At 37.5% G+C, this 13,877-nt stretch overlaps 1 long non-coding RNA gene across 3 annotated transcripts in view; it reads right to left on the reverse strand.

The window, feature by feature from the left end:
* The window catches only part of LOC135327599 (uncharacterized), a 73,277-nt gene that overhangs the window by 8,201 nt on the left and 51,199 nt on the right, over positions 1 to 13,877 (reverse strand). For all 3 annotated transcript variants that reach the window (XR_010387943.1, XR_010387945.1, XR_010387944.1), the window contains exon 2: positions 7,179 to 7,252. This is a non-coding gene — a long non-coding RNA (uncharacterized LOC135327599). The remainder of the gene's footprint in view (positions 1 to 7,178; positions 7,253 to 13,877) is intronic.

Raw genomic sequence — 13,877 nt, forward strand, 5'->3', positions numbered from 1 at the left:
ATTGATAAATGTCACCACACTTCTGCTATCCCTCTGGACTTGCACTAAAATACTGTGCTTTAAATTGCTGCAATTTTCCAGATGCTTTTTTCCTTCTCAATTTAGTTTTGGCATAGCTGGCTTAGATGTGGTTAGAAAAAAACCCTTCCCCCATCATCTTTCCTAGCCCAAATCTCTACAACCATAAACCTAGAACTGACCCTTGTGTTCTGCTCTAGGTAGACATACAAGAAGGAGGCTATGCAGCAGCTCCTCTTGTCCCCAAAGTCCCACCTTTCTCAAAAAGGAGATAATGAAACATCTCAGTGCTGAGATTTTCCACTCTAATGGTGGGAAACTGAGACAATTCTTAATATTGGTTAAGGAAGCTACTCCACATGGAGCAGGCTGCTACCAAAATAGCTCTCAGCTGGTGTCTTGATATAGAGAAATAAAGCTACACTTCTGGATTGGTGATGTATCAGGATTCAAAATAATAAGTTGAATAGTATGTGAGTGAGGAAATTATTGAGGAACTTCATTCCCTTCAAAGGTAGATGTAATTTCTCCCTACACGCACTCATGTTTCTGTTAGGAAGGAGGTTATGAAATCACCATCATAATTATCCTAAGTATAACATAGGCTGTTTTTTTTGCCAATGGTTTTGCTTTATACATAGATGTAGGGTGCTTTTTCACTATAGGGTGAAGAGGCAATGTATCTGTGTGTGATGGGTTATCTGAATGTCCTATTTGCAGTTTGCACAGAAAGGAGAGAAATGGCTTGAAACAACTGTTGAGAAAATATCTCATTCCATTAATCCATCACCAGCTGTTGATTCATAGTGCAACTGGCTATAAAGACTCCTTACATATTCAGGATTGCCATAGGAACAGCTCTGGATTAGATCATTCAGTGTCGTTCCAGCTCTTAAAGACTGACTGCGGTGGAGATTACCTTTTCTGCTTTGCATATGAATATTTTCTTTGGTCTTTTTAAATTTCCAGTATCTACGTTGATTCTGCTAAATATGTCTGCATCTAATTCCCTTGGTGATTCATTTTCATGATTCTTATATGGGATATGGTTTTTACTTTTCTTTTTGTTTTTATTTGTCCTTCAGCAAAATTCATCGTGAAAGAGAAATGGTTATTGTGGTGTATATGAATGTGCATGGTCTTTGGGGGAAAGCAGGGTCAGATCCCTGTAGGAACTTTCATATTGAGTCGGTACGCATCAGCTCACACAATGAGCAAAACAGAAATATAGGTGAAAGACCTTTAAAAAGTGTGCAACTGGGCTCAAGGAACAATTCTGACCTATACTATTTCTGTCACAACTTTAATTGCCAGAATCAGTTGACAGGCATCTTAACACTAACTAGGAATTTGGACAAAAATTCATCTGTTGCTCCAGAGATTGTTGTACTTAATTACTTCACTAATTTTGGTGTGAACTGAAAACTAATTGTCCATGGACATTAGTGTGAATTATACTGGTTGCAAGAGTGAATATGAAAAGTGAATAGAAAAAGACATTCAAATACTGTGAATCAAAATTCATTTCTAATTCACCAAAAGAGCTTGTGAGTATTTTGGCTAATCTTTTCAGTACTGAATTGAAGGATGAAGGATTTTTCAACAATTTTTTTCTTGCAAGTGGTTTTTTTCCCCTCTGTTTCAAATCATTAATTCAAATTCAGAATTTTATTTGTATCATTTTAATAAAAATATCTTCTGTTTTCAATTAATTTTATTACTCAGGTCTGTTCCAAGATGCCAAAATGACTGTCAGGTTTCTTGCAGACTTTCAGGGGAAATAGTGAGGAGAAGATTTAAACTTCAGATGTAAAAAATGATAGAGGAAAAAGAATTTACAAAAAAATCTTTAGACATCCTTTGTATATTGCAAAGAAGGCAAACAGAAATCAGCCTGTTTATCCATCCATAGATCATATTTCTTTTCAGAAGAGGGTCCATACAGGTTATTAAAGTTTTGATAATTGATTTCTTTTTAAAACTGGTAAAATGAATGCATAAAAATGGGAAGAAAATGAGGACGTTTTAATTATAACATATGCTCAAGATAGAACAAAAATATTTGTTAAAATACAGATAAAATGTAAAGTCTCCTAATATAGAACCCAATATGAAGTTCAAAACAGAATATGGTAGAAGCGAAGATGGCAGTGCCAAGCAAGCTGTTTCCTGATATTCTCTCTCTTCTTCAATTTTTATTCTGTGATATGTGAGGGAGAGGAAGACTCAGACTTCAGGGTTGGAGGGCTGTAAACTTCTTAATCTTTCATTCTTCTCCTGAACTAATTCTCAAAAAATAATATACACAGTGGTAGATCCCACAATCTCCAGTTTACGTCAGGATTGTCCCACAAATCGTGGTCTCTGCTTTCCAGAGAGCACCACAATAAGTAGGATTTTCCTTCTTTAATGTCTGCTCTCTATAATGAGCAGTGACTAGCGGTTGTTTGCAGTGGTTTGCACTGAATTGTTCATACTGTACAGGCAGAACCACAGCAAGAGCTGGAACCCCTGTTAATTTTCCGTTAAGTTAGTTTGACAAGTCAAATACTTTGATACCATAAATGACATTAAGCAGTAAGTATGCAAACAAAAGAACTTGATTCATGTGCTCTTGTGGTTGTTGGATAATTTAATAAGAATGGCAGCCTCTAAAAATAACTGTGCCTGTATAGCCACAAACTAGGGTTTTTTTCCTCTCGAGTCTGGATCAAAAGAGTGCCCCTTGGCAATATCCCATCCTCTAGTTCTGCTGGTGTAATTACTAATCAAGTCATGGACTGTTAGACATCCCAGCAATGCTGAATATATTTGTTAATCAGTGGAGCTTCGAAACTAAGGACAGTACATTGCCACCCAGAATAGCAAACTCAACATGGCAGGTGAGCTAGCTTTTTGCTCTCTAAACACCCAGCAAAAACAGAAACAAAGCTTAAAAAGTCCCACTTTGGATCCGGTTATGTAAGACTCCCTTTTACCACATGGGCTCTGTTCCAGAATCGCCATTCATGATATTAAAGACATTGTGTTCCACGTTTGAGAAAAACGTTTGCCCAAACTTCTGATTTCTCTGTTCCTAAGAAAAGCAACTAAACAGATACCAGATATCAGCGGGAGATGAAATAGGAGGTTTAAGCTACCTAACATTCAGCATCTAAGGTTGTCCACAGAGTGAATGCAGGGATAGACACTGAAAATCTTTCCCACTGGCTATGTAGCAGGAATCGGGCAAATAGGATCCTAATTTAGATCTACCAGTTAAGTACTTAAATTCAGACAGTCATAAAATTCCCCTGGATTTGTAAATAAGAATTGCAGTTCTCTCTACACAGAATACTTGTGATCTCCCTTTTCTTGTGTTGGGCTTTCCTATCAGTACGTAAGATGTTATCTCATGACATAACACAAGCCAATCAGAATTATAAAGATGATATGGTTTATAAAGATGTAGTGGCATTCAGGAGGGATGTTTTCTGTACTTCTGGCCTGAGAATGCTAGAAATGGGATTTCTTGTGAAATCTTCTAGAATTACAGGGACGACAGCAGCTACAGAGTATTGGTCTACTCTGGCCCAGTGTTCCTAAATAAAGATGATATATCAGGTTTGCCAATAAATTTTATCAGATATATTGATTATTGGTCAGGAAGCTTCAAGAAACAGTATACCCAAATTCACCAAACCAGTCTGATTATAATATGCTGAAGTACATGAGATGATGTGATGATCAGCACTGACTGGGAGCAGCATTTCAGGAGTCTCTGCTGGTCACCTCAGTGGCATTTCTATATGGGACCTGTCCTCTTGGCAAGAAACCTTCAACCACAGGTTAACCTGAATTCCTGCATACTCATGAGCTCTTATGTTAAACTGGAAACATGAGGTCTCATTAGGCATCATTAGCACTAAACTGCTTTTTGGTCTGTTTTCAGGCAGTTTGCTGTCTACCTACCCTCCTTGTGCAAAGGAGCCTGGAATGACCTAGGACAAAATCTATTTCTCTGGAGACCATGCAGTGTTTCCTTGTCAAATCTCAAAAAGAAGGAACAGTTTTAAAGCTGGGTGTTGGGTCAAGAGCGCTGCTAATGCTGAAGCCTGTCAGATACCATCACTATGGCTGAATGAGGGAAAAGCCAAGGAAATCACGCCTTAACTGAAACTAGTCTAGTCCCGAGATAATTAATGACTCTGAATACCTGAACTGAAATGGCTTGCATACCCTGCACTGAGTCAGAACTCTTTGATCATGTCAAACTTAACTCTTCTTTTCCTTCTTATGTAACAATAATGTTATACAAAATTTAAAAACAGAAATAAAGTAACAGAAAAAGATAACATCATTCTGCCAAAGCAAATTATCATTATTGCCGAAACAAAGGACTCTCCTGTAATCTCTTACTCTGATACACAGATTCCATTTTCCAAAACAAGCCAAAAATATTAACCAAAATTTCCTTTTGTTTCAGGGATGTTATGTAGATGGATTTCTTAGTTCATTTTTAAAAGCCCTACTGTAAGAAGAGAGTCCTAATGAATAACAGAGGTCGGCAGCATTACTCCTTTGGCTTAAAATATGCAATGTTTATTGGCTTCCAAGGAAGTGTGCAGACTTACATGCACTGGTAAAATAAGCCCTGCTTAGAAGCAAAAGAATATATTTTGGACTAGGACTTGCCTTTGGATGGGATGGTGCTGTGGGAGTAATCACACAACAGCATGGCTTGTATGATGAGCAGAGGGGAAATGCATTCATTTCTGAACAATTTGTAAAGGGACATACAAGCAGCTCTGGCTTAGTCCATCATCTGGTCCCAGGGTTTAGAGCTCAGGACATCTGTGCTTTGTTTTCTCTTTCAAGTCCTTTTCCACAGAAGCAGCACATAACACTCCATGTGAACAAAGCAGTGCCAGCTGATTAACATCTGTTGGTTTGATTAAACTCATATAGATGGCAAAATTTCAGGTGCCAGTGAGACTGGCTTACACTTATAACAAAGACAGACATTGTGTAACAAGCTGCCATTGCTGTAGTTGCTCATATGCTTTAGATTCACATTTCACACCTGAAAAGGGGAACCCAGGCTGCCTGAACTGGTTGTGTAAATTCCCTTTTATGTTTATCCAATAAAATATATTAGTAAGCATACCAGCTACTGTCCTTACTATACAATAACGTAATAGAGATTTTAGACTTCAGGTTGTACTGGGTGAGTGAGGTTTAGGCAATGAATACATTTGAATTTCCTTACTGGTATGCAAACAGATCCTAAAGTGGATGCAATCGTACTGATAACTCTGTTTCACAAACCAGTGCAGTCACGTCAGAGCAAATTTCGTATCAAAGGAGGTGTTAGAGCAGAGATATCAGAAAGCTCAGGCAGGTCTGTAGATAACTCTCCACACATTTCAAACAGGTCCTGAACTGGACTGGTCTAGAAATGTGTTCTGAGGAGCAAAACAATTGTCCCATTGCAGTTCAGGTTTTCAAGGCTGTTAGAGCAAATGGGATTTCAAACAAGGCTAACTGTTGTACCTATATGGCATCTGAGTGTCCAAAAGTGTGATACATGAATGGAAGGATCACACTTATTTCTTGAAGCATTCCTGACATCTGAGGAAACTTTAACTTATTCTGGAAGGATGCTGATAATCTGTGAATAAAAATTAGGCTGGCTAATGCCTCTGCCCTCAGAAGTTTCTCCAGCGTAGCTGTCTACAGGATATAGTGGGCAAAAATAAGCTTGTTGTGTCCATGCCTGAACCCAAAGGGCCATGTTAGCACAGCACCACACAATCTAATAAGCTGTATGAAGATGTGGGAAGCATTAAGAGGCTTGGATAGTCACATAACTTCTGAATCAGCAAGAAGTCATGTCTGCCTCCAGTATTTTGTAAGGACATATTCTATATCAGCCTTAATATTTTCAGGATGTTACACATCTTTTAAAGTAAACAGCACCATCGTAGTTCTTAAAGCTCTGCATGGAGCTCCAGGCCTTAGCAGAAAAAATTAGCCGATGAAAAAGAGTGTCTTCTAGTTGCAGTATGCAGAAGCATGCCTCATTGGTAAATAGGAATTTCAATGTTTTCTATCCAAGTGAGAAAGAAATGCTAAGGCTAAATTATATGCAGTCAGTCCCTGATGCTGTATCAAGTCAGACAGAAAATTTTCTGATGCCAAATTTATAAGAAAGAACTCAACAGGGAAAAGCTGAGGGCAGCTCCAAGGGCTTAATTCTGTTGAAGTCTATGAAGTGGATTTCATTCTCTGTGTATGTTGCAAGAAAAGACCAGCTGGACATAGTTACAGCTGGTTGAGCAAAGCCCAACATCAGTAGCTTGTGACACAGAGTGATTGACCAGTTTTTGAATTACATTTCAAAAAGATACTGATAGGATAATGAAATTTCCTTCGAAACACAGTGAATCTGGGAACTGGCCTGATATCTGATCAATGTGTGATATGTTTTCATTCTGAAGATAACAGTATATATGCAGCTGTACTTGTTAGTTGCTGATATGTGCTTCCGCTAAAGTTTGTTCCATGCATCAGAGTAGAGTGTCATGTAGACTGTAATTATGTTAGGTGATCATGAAGACTGTAAGTAATTAACATATTCCAGAATCAGAAATGTGGCTCAAACCAAACTTTTGAACATGCATGTTAAACACAACCTAATCAGTCTTGAGCTTTGCTTTTGATAATTTTAAAGGCAGCTAAGATGAAAAACTTTTGTTTGTCTCTTCAATTCCATTTTGCTGGAATTGGTGAGTGATTGTGGCAAGAGATAACATCAGCTGATAAAAGTGTTTCTCAGATACTTGAAATCTTTCAAAAAAACACAGTTTTGTGAAGCACATTATCATCACCAGGCTAATTATGCCCAAAGCTGATATTCTAAAGGAGTTCAGGGATTTCCTTTTATATAAAGAAGTAAGATGATTAAATGCCCTTGCAGTGTCTGTTTCTTTCAACAAGTGGATTTCTGCAGGACTGTTACAGTCTGAAACATCCCAGATGGTGCTTTCCAGTTGCACTGGAGCATGTATTTTCTAGTAATTGCACAACTTACCTAATTCCCTTGATTCTGAAGTCTATCTTTCTGTTGTAACAAACTTTTTTTAAAGAAAAGCATCTGTTTTATGCAAAAACATGCTTACCATTTTGAAGGGGTTGGATGTCGTGGACATAAGAAGCATGATTTTAGAGACTCGCAGTGACTGTAGGGATCCATCTGGAAATTGTAAGTAGAAGGTAATATTGTGAAAGACACCGAAAGCCAGGATTAGTTTAAGATATACAAAGATGATTTGTAAATCAGGCCTATGAACACCGTGATCTCTTATCTTCTATGTCCCCGAAAGTACTCACCCTTCTGTCCACAAAGCTTTATTACTTTATCATTTTTGTCAGCATTAAGGTATAGTGTGTCGTAGGAATCTATTCAACTCTTCATTACAGGATTCATTAACATGAGCAACTACTGCATATGGCTATATGCTTATTCCTGTATGTTGAGTAAAAAAAAGACTTGGAGATACAACCGTGCTAGTACTATGTTGATAATAGTAATCACTAATAGCGGAGGCAGTACTTACTACCTGAACACGAAATCTTTGGGAAAGGGACTGAGTTAGGTCCAGTGACTAAATCTTAAAGACTTTTTGCCCAGCTAAGATTGGCAGAGACTGCTGAGGATTTTGCAGGGGAAAGGGAGTTTGTATTTCTCTGGGAATGGGGGTGGTTCTGAGGAATTATCCTAGGAAATGATCTTCACAGATAACTTCATCTAACAAATTCCTTTCCAGTAAGAGCAGCCTGGTACATTGGCAATACTCTGAGTGATCTGTTTCTGTGGCGCATTGTAGTTTTTAAAGCTTTAGCGTTTTTTGTACTGTGGATTTGCATTTGCTGCAGAGTGTCAAGGGACTGTGTCTGGGAGGGGAAGAGAATTGTGGCAGAGAAATGTAGACAGGAGGGTGAGTGTGAGCCAGATATTTCTGGTTGCTTGGGACAAGGAGATCTGGACTTCAGCATGAAAAAAGAAAGGAATAGTGTTGAAAGCCTTTAAGATATTAGATACAGACCTGATCTGTCCTACTCATACTCTTCAGTGACATGTCAATACAATAAGACCATATAGATAGCTGGCATCAGGTTATCCCAGCACAAGATATAAGTTAATAAACAGCATTACTATCTGACCTGACGTGAAATTTCAGGTTCTAGTGTTTAATCAAAACGAATTGAGAGATGAATACGATCACAATCAAACTTTTTGTCCTTATATTTTATTGCTTTATACTCTGAATTAGTTAGAGGGGAGGCATAATGTTTTTCTTGCAAATAAATGTGCCTTCTCTGACAGTGGATTATCCAATGAATACTTTGAGCTGAATACTGATCTAATGAATAGTGGTGAATATTTTCATCATGAGTGAAGCAGCTAACTAACTTGACCAAAAAAGACACTATCACCATTAAAACAAAATGGCACTTGCTTATCTTTTTGGTTGTTGTTGTTCTAAAGTAAAAAGTCTCTAATCAACTAAAACTAGAAATAAAAGCTCAGTTTCCCTGCAGGCACACAAATACTATATTGTGTATTTCCTTTATCAGTACAAAATTGGACAAGGCTGCTTTTGTCCATCCATCAAGATGTGCAGTGAGAACAGACATAGCGATCAATTTAAGAATCAGGTCATAGTTCTGTGTTTCTTTTGTTTTGTTCACCCTGTGTTCACCACCCTCACAAATGGGGTGCTAAGAGTAGTTACATGGTCTCCATCACATAACCCATAATTCAGAAAAGATTGTCCCAAGACTGCCCTTATGATTTGACTTCAAGCCAAGTGTCAGTCCAAGCATCCAACAAATGCCTTCCTTCACCCTTGAAAATCATCACTCATTGTACTAGAAGTCCATATGCATAATCACAGAGCTACAGAAACCCAGAATCCTGCTCGAAATACCATGATTTGCAATGAGTAGCCCTAGCTGATGGTTCTGTATAGTTAGGGAAGATCTGGCTGCTTTTACAGGATATAGGCATTCATCCAAATTCCCTTAGCACCGCTGAGGCCCCTTTTCCGATTTCATCTGTTTTTGAATTCCTCAAGTGCAAAGACACTGTTTCTTGTGTAAACATCCATTAATTCTAATGCATGCCTGGACCTGTCCCCAGCTCCCTGAATCACCAGCTCAGAAAGCATGAAGAAAGAAAACATGACAAATGCTGCTTTAAATAGAACTGTCTCCATCTCCATAACTGCATAACACAGAGAGGGACCTCAAAATGTAATCTAGCCCAACCTCCAGTCTGAGACAAGTTCAAGCATACCTCTAGGCCATGCCTGGTAGGTGATGCCTGGGGATCCATTGATTTGTTAACAAATAGTTAATCTTTTTCTCCTAGCTGCATCTTTACTAATTAATCTAATGTCTCCCGTGGGTTGTGTTTTATAAAACTTTTTTCTTACTCCCCTTTTGGACTGTCCCTAATTGATAACACACCTTTTTTGAAAGGAGGTACGCCAATATGAAAACATCAGTCCAGATAAAGCCTAACCAAAGCCAAACAGAATAATTTTCTCATGTGTTGTAGCTGGAATGTTTTTGATATGAGAAACCAGAATGACATTTCCCTTTGACTCGTATTTTGTTTGTTGCTAATACCTCAACCAGTTATTCTGCACCTTGTAGCTGTCTTGTTTTTTCCTTCTTTTGCATTTTTCTCCATGGAATTCAGCTAATTCAATTAACTGATTTCTGTCTGTTTCTCAGCCATTCAAGGTCATTTGAAATGCTGATCCTTTATTCTAGTCTGCTAGTAATCCTTCACACATTTTTGCTGCTTGCACATTTTGTAAATGTTCTCTATTCCACCAGTGAAGTCTATATGGAAAGTGCTGAATGATACTGGCTCAAGACACATCCTTGCAGATGCTACTTACATGCTATCTGCATAACAGAAAATCAGAAATAACTACTGTCTGGGTGCAGGTTTTCAGGCAATTCTGCATCTACTGATCTCGACCTAGTATCTTCAAAATAATATTTTCCCATTTTTCCTGGGTACAGCACACAGAGATAAGATTTAAAAAAACTTTCCTAAAGGCAAAATATGTCACTACTATTGTTTTCTGTCTATCCACCACAATACTTATTCAAACAAGGAAAAAAAATATATCTGGAACTAGCTTTGGCACAATCTGCTTTTGGCAGTCTGACTGCTTTTCATCATTTTATTATTTACTATTATTTTGTTATTAATGTTTCTCATTATTTTATTTCTTACAATTTTTATTGTGTAAGAGACTGTTTCTGTATCTTTCTGGGCCCTTAAGGTTAAGCTTGACTGAACCGTAATTCTCCAGAATGTCCCACACAGAGCATCCATTTACTCCAGTGAAATCTTTCTGCCTGAACTTGCTAGTGATATGCAATATCACACTAGTGTTGTAGACACTAATGTGTAGACATTAGTGTTGCAATTTATGTTACGTCAGTAAGTTATGTTAAAAGCAGTCCAATATATGATGGTAATACTTGATGATGCTTCAAACAGGTATCCTTTTCATGACACAGAAGAAAATGAGGTTTTTTTACACCAAAGTTTATAACTGGTTTCATACCAACACTGCTCAATTCCATATTCTAGCTGTAACAGTTTTTTTGAAGTCCTCTAGCTACAAAAGACAAACTAGCTCAGAGATGCAAAATATTCTTTTACTTTCCTGGCTGCAGTCATACTTTTTTCTGCAAAACTTCTCTTATAATTGCATGTATACTCAACTGTAGCTAGCTTCTGCACTTCACTGCCCCAGATCCAGTTTACGTTTTATTTTAGAGTGATTTATTCAAAGCTTTGAAAACTATTAAGGAAAACCTTATGCGCTTCTGACCAGCATCCAAAACTACAACCACACCTCTTGAAATATCCTAGCACTTAATCTTACCCATCCTCTCCCTCTGCCTTTTGGAAGAAATCTGCGGAAAAAGATAACCTTGAAGGAATTGTATGACAGTACCTCGATTATGGAGAACCCAATGTAAAAATATCTTTCAGATTACTTATTCCTTCTGTATTTAGTCCTCTCAAAGCAAACATTTTCAGGAGGCTTTTACTGTACATCAGAATGCACGGTTTGTCCAGAGGTCTTTCATTCACATCAGTATTAAACCTGCCACCTAAATTATTGGAAAAGCTATGTATTCTCCAATATATCATCAGTTAAAGAGAGCTCAACCTCCAGGATACTTTAAGATAAAGAAAAGGAAACATTTCTGAAGAAATGTGGCATGTTTGCTTCTTCTTTTTGCTACCTATGCCCCAAGATAATAAACCAAATGTAAGCAAGCATTTACCCTTTTTCCTGCAAGATATATGGGATGTTGGGAATCTACCTCCTTCAGTGAACTGTGCATATGAAATGGAATGCAGACTTCCAAATCGATGAACTTTTTCCACAGAATTTATATGGATAGAAACAAAATTCTGATTCTTGGATTTTTTCTGATATATAAATTGTTTCTCATATGATGATTCATCTGAAAGAATTAGAAATGAGGAAGAAGGCATAAATGTCATTCATAAAGAAGTGATGCATCATCCATGTTATCTATATGTTTGAGCTACCAAGAATCTCATGAGGTAAGAGAGAAAGTGAAAATCATTAGAAATCACATATAGAATTCTGAGCTCTTATTTACAGCAAGGGGGAGGGTTATTTTTTTCTTTGAAAAAATACTCTGAAAATATGAAGACAAACTTGTTCATGTAAAAAATATTCATATGAGATATAAAACTGCCGAGTGGGAGGAAATTGCTGATAGGGGCATAAGAATATAATAATGAGAAATTATAGATAGATGGACCAGGTGGTCACTGAAAAGGCAAAGGAGAGTGAGAGAGGCTAGAAGGCTACAAAAGGAAATGAGAGGGCTGGGTCAAATAGAGATCAGGTGGGAGAAGGAGAGTGGGATAATGGCAAGGAAGGATTTGAAGGAAAGTAGAGGAAGATAAATGCAAGCTGATACGGCATAGAAGGAGAGTATCTTCATCTCATAATGTTAGGATAGGAAAATGAAGTCTGCAACAAGCAGCCAAGTGGGAGGCATGTGCACTTAATGTGTGCACTGAGGTCTGAATTTTTTCTGAGAAAGGCAAAACCAAGGATAATACCCCACAGAAAAGCTAAGAATCAGAAAAATATCTGAATACTTTTGTAACGCCAATCACATAACTGGTTTGGGTATAACACACTTGTTTTTTTTAACAATTGAACCAGTGACATTATAAAATGTAGACCATTGTAAAATAGAGTTAACTAATGCTGTAAAGTGTCCTTAATGACCTGGCCCAAGAAGAGGTCAGCTTGAAAATGTAAACTTTTAATCAGCAAATCAATCTGTAGGGATACAGAGAATTAGCTATGTCCCCGTCTTGATTACTGCATTCTGGCAAAGGCCCTTCAGTAGAAGGAGCCTGAATGAACAGGACAAGAAGATTAATTACAACATATGACTTCCAGACACATTATTATTTAATCTTTGCACTTTTCAGTTGGCTTTCATTATCAGTCAACAAAATTTTCTTTATCATCATCTGTTTGCTATTTACAAATCTAACTCAGTCATCATCTCAGAATCCAGAAATCCAGGTCTCCCTGTACTCCTTCCTTGTCTGCCAACAGTCTCTATGGAGCACAGGGGAAAAAAATGGAAAGCTTTAGATGGTGAATAGGACATAGTTGTAATATCTTTTGTTTCCACACACAACTGAAAACCCCACACTATGCTTACTGAGTCCTGCTTGATAACATCATCAGGGATAATGACTGTGCTTATACCATGTTTCAGTAAAATATTCATTGCACTGGTGATTTTAGAATCACTATGTAAGGGAGAATTTGTATCCCCAGGAAAACTATTGAAGATGAGTTAGAAATTTACCGTTTCAAATCAAATTTACTATTTATCCTAAGAAAGAAATTTTGTCTCTGTGCCTAGAATGGATTCAGCCTTTCTCTGTTGAGACTTCAAGACATAATAGTGCTTGCTTTATTATCTCAGGGGGCAGAAAAGAATAGTAAAGTAGGCACGAGCCTTCCTTTTTCCTCCCTCCTTTGTATGAAATCCTTTAAAAATGTTACTTAGATGTAATTTCAGCGCCTGTGATGAGAGCACCTCTGGCACAAAGAGTAGGAATAGCATGAAAAGCACAAGCAGAAAGTGCAGGGCAATGGACTTCTTCAAAATAGGTGAAATTCCTTGAGGCAGTGGATGCATAGACTTCTCGATTTCTTTGTATATCACGGTCAAACACTAAAGTTCACGAGTACAGAACAAGGCAATGTGGATCTACAAGGTTAATTTAGTCCATAATCTGTTAACCTGAATGTAGTCCATATGTTTCTATTCTGGCTTTTCTAATGAGCTCACCCTAAAAGGGACAAACCATGTTGATTTCAATATAGCAAATTTTTGTCTTTAATCAGTGAAAGTAGCTATTACAGTGGTCTGGTACAGCAGCATGATTTTTGCTACTATCTTATTGTGAAAAGGAAAGTGTTCTGAAGTGTACAGGATTTCCTTCAGTGACTTCATATAATCTATTCAGTATAATTTCTAATTACCCATATAAAGCAGGAAACATAAATTGCCATTCATATTTTTCTACTGAAAAGACACCTTTTATTGATAACGAGAAATTATTATTCACACCAAGAACTGAAAATCAATGGAAAGTAAACCAAAGTAGCTTAAGTGTCTCAATATAGTTCTTTTTTGGAGACTAGCACAGTGGGGAAAAAGGTTTTAGCCTTCCTTACACTTCTCCTGTCACTGGAAAGCTTTCC

The sequence above is a fragment of the Dromaius novaehollandiae genome, chromosome 2 (genome assembly GCF_036370855.1).
Source record: "Dromaius novaehollandiae isolate bDroNov1 chromosome 2, bDroNov1.hap1, whole genome shotgun sequence".
NCBI lineage: Eukaryota > Metazoa > Chordata > Aves > Casuariiformes > Dromaiidae > Dromaius > Dromaius novaehollandiae.